This window comes from Microcaecilia unicolor, chromosome 3, assembly GCF_901765095.1.
Source record: "Microcaecilia unicolor chromosome 3, aMicUni1.1, whole genome shotgun sequence".
Lineage (NCBI taxonomy): Eukaryota > Metazoa > Chordata > Amphibia > Gymnophiona > Siphonopidae > Microcaecilia > Microcaecilia unicolor.
Genome location: NC_044033.1, coordinates 14,306,870 through 14,314,899, shown reverse-complemented (window position 1 = coordinate 14,314,899; position 8,030 = coordinate 14,306,870).

The following is an 8,030-nucleotide window of genomic DNA, read 5'->3' as shown; positions in this document are numbered from 1 at the left end:
CTTTTAAAACTCTTATGTAATCCGCACTTAGCCTATTGGCAAGTAACGGAATAGAAGTTCTTCTATTGAATCGTATTGTTAAAAGTGAGACCTGAAAATTACAAGGACAAATCAAGATCAGGTATACATATGAAGTATCACATTATATCATATGTAATGAGTTTATCTTGTGAAGACTGGATGGACCATATTGGTCTTTATCTGCCGTCAGCTACTGTGTTACAGTGAATCATACATGTGCACCTCCTTCCATAGGAACCCTTTTACTAAGGCACGTGGGTGTGAACACACGTCAAATTGGAACTACCGCCCAGATATCACATGCCCTGGGCGGTAATTCCATTTTTAATGCACGTCCAAAACACATGGTAGAAATTTTCCACCGCGTGGTGCTTACCCGACGGTAATCTGCAGTGTACATGCACTGACTATTACCGATAGGTTAACATGTGAGACCTTACCTCTAAGTGGAGGAGTGGCCTAGTGGTTAGAGCACCGGTCTTGCAATCCAGCGGTGGCTGGTTCAAATCCCACTGCTGCTCCTTGTGATCTTGGGCAAGTCACTTAACCCTCCATTGCCTCAGGTACAAACTTAGATTGTGAGCCCTCCTGGGACAGAGAAATATCCAGAGTACCTGAATGTAACTCACCTTGAGCTGCTACTGAAAAAGGTGTGAGCAAAATCTAAATAAATAAATATATGGAATGTTGCTACTATTGAAGATTCTACATGGAGTGTTGCCACTTCTTCAGATTCTGTTGCTACTGTTTGAGATTCTACATGGAATATTGCTATAGTGGAGGAGTGGCCTAGTGGTTAGAGCACTGGTCTTGCAATCCAGAGGTGGCCAATTCAAATCCCACTGCTGCTCCTTGTGATCTTGGGCAAGTCATTTAACCCTACATTGCCTCAGGTACAAACTTAGATTGTGAGCCCTCCTGGGACAGAGAAATGTCCAGAGTACCTGAATGTAACTCACCTTGAGCTACTACTGAAAAAGGTGTGAGCAAAATCCAAATAAATTATTTGAGATTCTGTTGCTACTATCTGAGATTTTACATGGAATGTTGCTACTATTTGAGATTCTACACAGAATGTTGCTAGTGGAGGAGTGGCCTAGTGGTTAGAGCACCGTTCTTGTAATCCAGAGGTGGCTGGTTCAAATCCCACTGCTCCTCCTTGTGACCTTGGGCAAGTCACTTAACCCCCTCCATTGCCTCAGGTACAAACTTAGATTGTGAGCCCTCCTGGGACAGAGAAATATCCAGAGTACCTGAATGTAACTCACCTTGAGCTACTACTGAAAAAGGTGTGAGCAAAATCCAAATAAATTATTTGAGATTCTGTTGCTACTATCTGAGATTTTACATGGAATGTTGCTACTATTTGAGATTCTACACAGAATGTTGCTAGTGGAGGAGTGGCCTAGTGGTTAGAGCACCGTTCTTGTAATCCAGAGGTGGCTGGTTCAAATCCCACTGCTCCTCCTTGTGACCTTGGGCAAGTCACTTAACCCCCTCCATTGCCTCAGGTACAAACTTAGATTGTGAGCCCTCCTGGGACAGAGAAATATCCAGAGTACCTGAATGTAACTCACCTTGAGCTACTACTGAAAAAGGTGGGAGCAAAATCCAAATAAGTCAATGGGTGGCAGTAAGGTCTCAGGCCGAAAATGGACACACACTGGTTTTAATTTTGCCGCACATCCATTTTTGGGCCACAAAAAAGGCCTTTTTTGCAGGCATGTTGAAAAATGGACCTGCGCACGTCCAAAATGCGCACCTACACTAGCGCAGGCCATTTTTCGGCATGCCTTAGTAAAAGGGCCCCATAGTTTCTTGGTCATGTTTGTATTGTGTGGATTAATGAAGATACTTTAGTCTCGGATGAATTTTGTAAACTGCGCCTAAAATCTCAGCATGGAACCCCCCCCCCCCCCCCCACACACACACTTAAGAGCTGTTCTCTTAAGTCGCTCCTAAAGTTAGGCCCGGTTTATACAGTAGCGCTTAAGCACAGGGGTTGAGTGCAAACATGGTGCAAATTCCCCCGCCTAAATTTACGTGGGGAACCCCTTATTTTTTTAATTGCACACATAACTGGAATCCACACCCACGCTCCACCCTGAAACGCCCATCACCCTTCCATTTCCATGCCCCCTTTTCTGGGATAAGTGTAAAATCTACCCACGTACATGTTAATTGGTTTCAATTACTGCCAATAATTGTTTGTTAAAAAGCCAATTCTTGGCACTCATTGACTCATTCAATTAAATTATGCATGCAATTTTTGGGTGACTTTCATACAATTAAGGGTGTGGCTATTCAGTGAAAATAAATAATGACATTTATCCTGTCTCTTTCCTTGTTCATTTTATGAAGGGTTTTCCAAACACAAATCCAGTTTTCCACACGATAAAGGTCTTTAATGAACTTATAAGGGCATTTCTCTACGTTAATGTATTTATGCCTACAATATCATATGTACTTCTATGTGCACTAGGCATGGATGCTCCTGGGAGTGAAATGTGGACCAGAAAAGGGTTGCAGTTTACATGCGTATTTTATAAAGCGTGGGATACACAGACACAGTTACAACATCTTTGTAGCAGATGTGAATTTGTGAGTCAACATTTGTACTCTATTGGGGGTGGTGCAAGGTGTCCACTTCCCATAGGTGCCTATGTTGTCTTTATAAAATTATTTATTTATTTATTTATTACATTTGTATCCCACCTTTTCCCACCTATTTGCAGGCTCAATGTGGCTTACATTGTTCCGTCATGACAATCGCCATGTCCGGAGTAAGAGATAGAGTGGTATTACAGTAAAGGTCTTAATTGATAAGGAGTGAATACTCGGAATAAGTGGTAGGGTGGTGTTGCATTAGAGTTCGTTCGTGGTCGAGTGTGGCTTTGCGGTCAAGTAGAGAGAGTTAGGTTTTGTCCAGTTTAGGCTTGGATTTCGTTGTTTGGTAATTAGGATGGATCGTTGTGGTATGCCTTGTTGAACAAGCTGGTCTTCAGTGATCTCCGAAAGTTGATTAGGTCGGGTATTCTTTTCACGTCAAGTGGTAGAGCATTCCATAGCTGCGTGCTTATGTGAGTGGAGTAGTGGCCTAGTGGTTAGGGTGGTGGACTTTGGTCGTGGGGAACTGAGGAACTGAGTTGGATTCCCACTTCAGGCACAGGCAGCTCCTTGTGACTCTGGGCAAGTCACTTAACCCTCCATTGCCCCATGTAAGCCGCATTGAGCCTGCAATGAGTGGGAAAGCGCAGGGTACAAATGTAACAAAAATAAAATAGATACTATTGGTTGGAGATTCTACATGGAATGTTGCTACTATTGGATATTCTACATGGAATGTTGCTATTCCACTAGCAACAGTCCATGCAGAAGCCTGCGCGGCCACATTGGTGATCTGCAAGGGCCGACTTGTACATGGAATGTTGCTAGTGGAATAGCAACATTCCATGTAGAATCTCAAATAGTAGCAACAGTGGAGGAGTGGCCTAGTGGTTAGAGTGGTGGACTTTGGTCCTGGGGAACTGAGGAACTGAGTTCGATTCCCAGTTCTGGCACAGGCAGCTCCTTGTGACTCTGGGCAAGTCACTTAACCCGCCATTGTCCCATGTAAGCCGCATTGAGCCTGCCATGAGTGGGAAAGCGCGGGGTACAAATGCAACAAAAATAAAATAGATACTATTGGAGATTCTACATGGAATGTTGCTATTCCACTAGCAACATTCCATGTAGAAGGCTGCGCAGGCTTCTGTTTCTGTGAGTCTGACGTCCTGCATGTACGTGCAGGACGTCAGACTCACAGAAGCAGAAGCCTGCGCGGCCACATTGGTGATCTGCAAGGGCCGACTTCTACATGGAATCTCCAACAGTAGCAACATTCCATGTAGAATCTCCAATAGTAGCAACAGTGGAGGAGTGGCCTAGTGGTTAGGGTGGTGGACTTTGGTCCTGGGGAACTGAGGAACTGGGTTCGATTCCCACTTCAGGCACAGGCAGCTCCTTGTGACTCTGGGCAAGTCACTTAACCCTCCATTGCCCCATGTAAGCCGCATTGAGCCTGCCATGAGTGGGAAAGCGCAGGGTACAAATGTAACAAAAAATTTTTTTTAAAATAAATAAATGTAGGAGAAGCTGGATGTGTATGTTGTTTTGTATTTTAGTCCTTTGCAGCAGGGATAGTGGCGGTTCAGGAATGTGAGTATTGATCTTTTAGCATTCCTGGGTGGTAAGTCTACGCTGAAAACAGGCACCTTTCGGTTTGTTTCTCTTGTAAAAATATGTTCCTATATGTCTAGACAGAGGCTCTGTGATAGTTGTCTAATAATGTTAAACAAAAGACTACTTACATTAGACTTCCGTGGATTCCTGAAGCTGGCTGTCTTCCACTGGAGTCTAGGGATTTGTCCCTGTCACCAGCCCTCTGTTGTGATGAGTACAGCATGTTAACTCAGGAGAGACAGAGAGTGATGCTAGCATGCAGGCCACACTGCCTGCAGATGCGAAAGCAGCACAGCGAGACAGCTGGAACACCCTCAGGATTTCCCATCTTACTGATGAATGTCACATTATGGAAAGTAGAAGTGATCGGTTCAGTGTTCATTCGTCAGCTTTGCCTTTACGCATCATTTTTCATCCCTGTAAGTAATGGAGGCAGGGTAACTGATTGGGGAGGAATGACATGGTTTCTTGCTTTGATGTAGGGGGAATGGTTGAGGGAGCTGAGGAACTGAGTTTGATTCCCGGCGCAGGCAGCTCGTTGTGACTCTGGGCAAGTCACTTAACCCTCCATTGCCCTATGTAAGCCGCATTGAGCCTGCCATGAGTGGGAAAGCGCGGGGTATAAATGTAACAAAAATAAATCAGATACCATTGGAGATTCTACATGGAATGTAGCTACTATTGGAGATTCTACATGGAATGTTGCTATTCCACTAGCAACATTCCATGTAGAAGGCTGCGCAGGCTTCTGTTTCTGTGAGTCTGACGGATGTCAAACTCACAGAAGCAGAAGCCTGCGCGGCCACATTGGTGATCTGCAAGGGCCGACTTCTACATGGAATGTTGCTAGTGGAATAGCAACATTCCATGTAGAATCTCAAATAGTAGCAACAGTGGAGGAGTGGCCTAGTGATTAGGGTGGACTTTGGTCCTGGGGAACTGAGGAACTGAGTTCGATTCCCACTTCAGGCACAGGCAGCTCCTTGTGACTCTGGGCAAGTCACTTAACCCTCCATTGCCCCATGTAAGCCGCATTGAGCCTGCCATGAGTGGGAAAGCGCAGGGTACAAATGTAACAAAAATAAAATAGATACTGTTGGAGATTCTACATGGAATGTTGCTACTATTGGAGATTCTACATGGAATGTTGCTATTCCACTAGCAACATTCCATGTAGAAGGCTGCGCAGGCTTCTGTTTCTGTGAGTCTGACGGACGTCAAACTCACAGAAGCAGAAGCCTGCGCGGCCACATTGGTGATCTGCAAGGGCCGACTTCTACATGGAATGTTGCTAGTGGAATAGCAACATTCCATGTAGAATCTCAAATAGTAGCAACAGTGGAGGGGTGGACTTTGGTCCTGGGGAACTGAGGAACTGAGTTCGATTCCCACTTCAGGCACAGGCAGCTCCTTGTGACTCTGGGCAAGTCACTTAACCCTCCATTGCCCCATGTAAGCCGCATTGAGCCTGCCATGAGTGGGAAAGCGCAGGGTACAAATGTAACAAAAATAAAATAGATACTATTTGAGATTCTACATGGAATGTTGCTACTATTGGAGATTTTACATGGAATGTTGCTACTGTTGGAGATTTTACATGGAATGTTGCTACTGTTGGAGATTCTACATGGAATGTTGCTATTCCACTAGCAACATTCCATGTAGAAGGCTGCGCAGGCTTCTGTTTCTGTGAGTCTGACGTCCTGCACGTACATGTACATGCAGGACGTCAGACTCACAGAAGCAGAAACCTGTGCAGCCACATTGGTGATCTGCAAGGGCCGACTTCTACATGGAATGTTGCTAGTGGGACTCTGGGCAAGTCACTTAACCCTCCATTGCCCCATGTAAGCCGCATTGAGCCTGCCATGAGTGGGAAAGCGCGGGGTACAAATGTAACAAATAAAAAGGCTGAGTTTTGGTGAGGTTAAGAAGGGGCAGTGGTTTAGATTGACTGATTATAATATGTTGTTTATTTTTTGATTTCAAATACAAAAGCAACTTAGTACAGTCATTTCAAAAACTAAAGTGGTTGTACCCAAAAGACTAATAGCAAATTATTATTTTATTATAACTACAAGGAAAGGAGGCCACTTTGGACATTATTATGATTTTGGTGAGGTGTGTAATCAAATGAAATAAATACATTGCCAACTGTGTTCAAATGCTGTTGGTTTTGTTTGAAGGTTAAATCTGGATCTTTATTTCCTAACTAGGAATGTGGTAAAGGTGGTTAGCTTAGCATGGTTTAAAAAAGGTCTGGGCGGCTTCCTAAAGGAAAAGTCCATAGACCATTATTAAATTGACTTGGGGAAAATCCACCGCTTAGTTTTGGGACAAGCAGCATAAAATGTATTGAACTTTTTCCAGATCTTGCCAGGTATTTGTGACCTGGATTGGCCACTGTTGGAAACAGGATGCTGGGCTTGATGGACCTTTGGTCTTTCCCAGTATGACAATACTTATGTACTTATATAATAAATTATTAGTGCCCTGAAAAGCAGCAGCAACAGTGCTCTGTTCTACTACAACCCCAGGGGTGCAATAAATCACTGTAGCCTATTTCCCACTAGACTACCAGGGATCAGGAAAGTAGACCTGCTATGATCTTAAAGGGGATCTGGGTGGGGGGGAGGGGAGGGCTGTTATCTGGATGTTCTTTCAGTGTGTGGAGAGAGAGGGAGGGGGATCTGGATTGCCACACTTCAGGTTGGGACCTGGAAGTTATGCAGATGCTGACCAACTTTCAGTGCCTTCATCCGCATTGCTAAATGAACAAATTTTGTACTGCTATTTGGTCCTATTTGGTCACTTAGCAATGGTGGCACTGATATTAAATATCGCTGGCAACAAGTGAGCTGCCTCCCTGACTCTGCCCTTGGAACTCCCCTCTCCAAACCACTTCAAAATTGGGGCGATCAGAGCTGATACTCAGATGCACTGCCCAATTAAGTGTCACCGAATACAGGTGACTGGCTTGCAGAGCGTTTTTCGCCGATAATGGAAACCGAGGCCGGCGATCTCAAACCCGGCCAAATCCAAGGCATTTGTTCGTGGGAGAGGCCAGCATTTGTAGTGCACTGGTCCCCCTGACATGCCAGGACACCAACTGGGCACCCTAGGGGGCACTGCAGTGAACTTCAGAAATTGCTCCCAGATGCATACCTCCCTTACCTTGGGTGCTGAGCCCCCCAAATTCCCCCAAAACCTACTCCACATAATTGTACACCATTACCGTAGCCCTTAGGGGTGAAGGGGGCACCTACATGTGGGTACAGTGGGTTTTGGAGGGCTTAACATTTACCACCACAAGTGTAACAGGTAGTGGGGGGATGCGCCTGGGTCCACCTGCCTGAAGTGCACTGCACCCACTAAATACTGCTCCAGGGACCTGCATACTGCTGTCAGGGAGCTGGGTATGACATTTGAGGCTGGCATAGAGGTTGGGGAAAATATTTTTTTTTAGGTGGGAAGGGGTTGGTGACCACTGGGGGAGTAAGGGGAGGTCATCCCCGATTCCCTCCAGTGGTCATTTGGTCAGTTTGGGCACCTTTTTGAAGCTTGGTCCTGAAAAAAAAGGAACCAAGTGAAGCCGGCGAAATGCTCGTCAAGGCCGGCTTTCTTTTTTCCATTATCGGGTGAAGCCGGCCATCTCAAAGCATGCTCCCGTCCCGCCTTTGCTACCCTACTGAAACGCCCCCTTGAAGTTTGGCCAGCTCCGTAACAGAAAGCAGTTGGCGCCGGCCAAAATCGGCTTTCGATTATACCGATTTGGCCGGGTTCAGGAG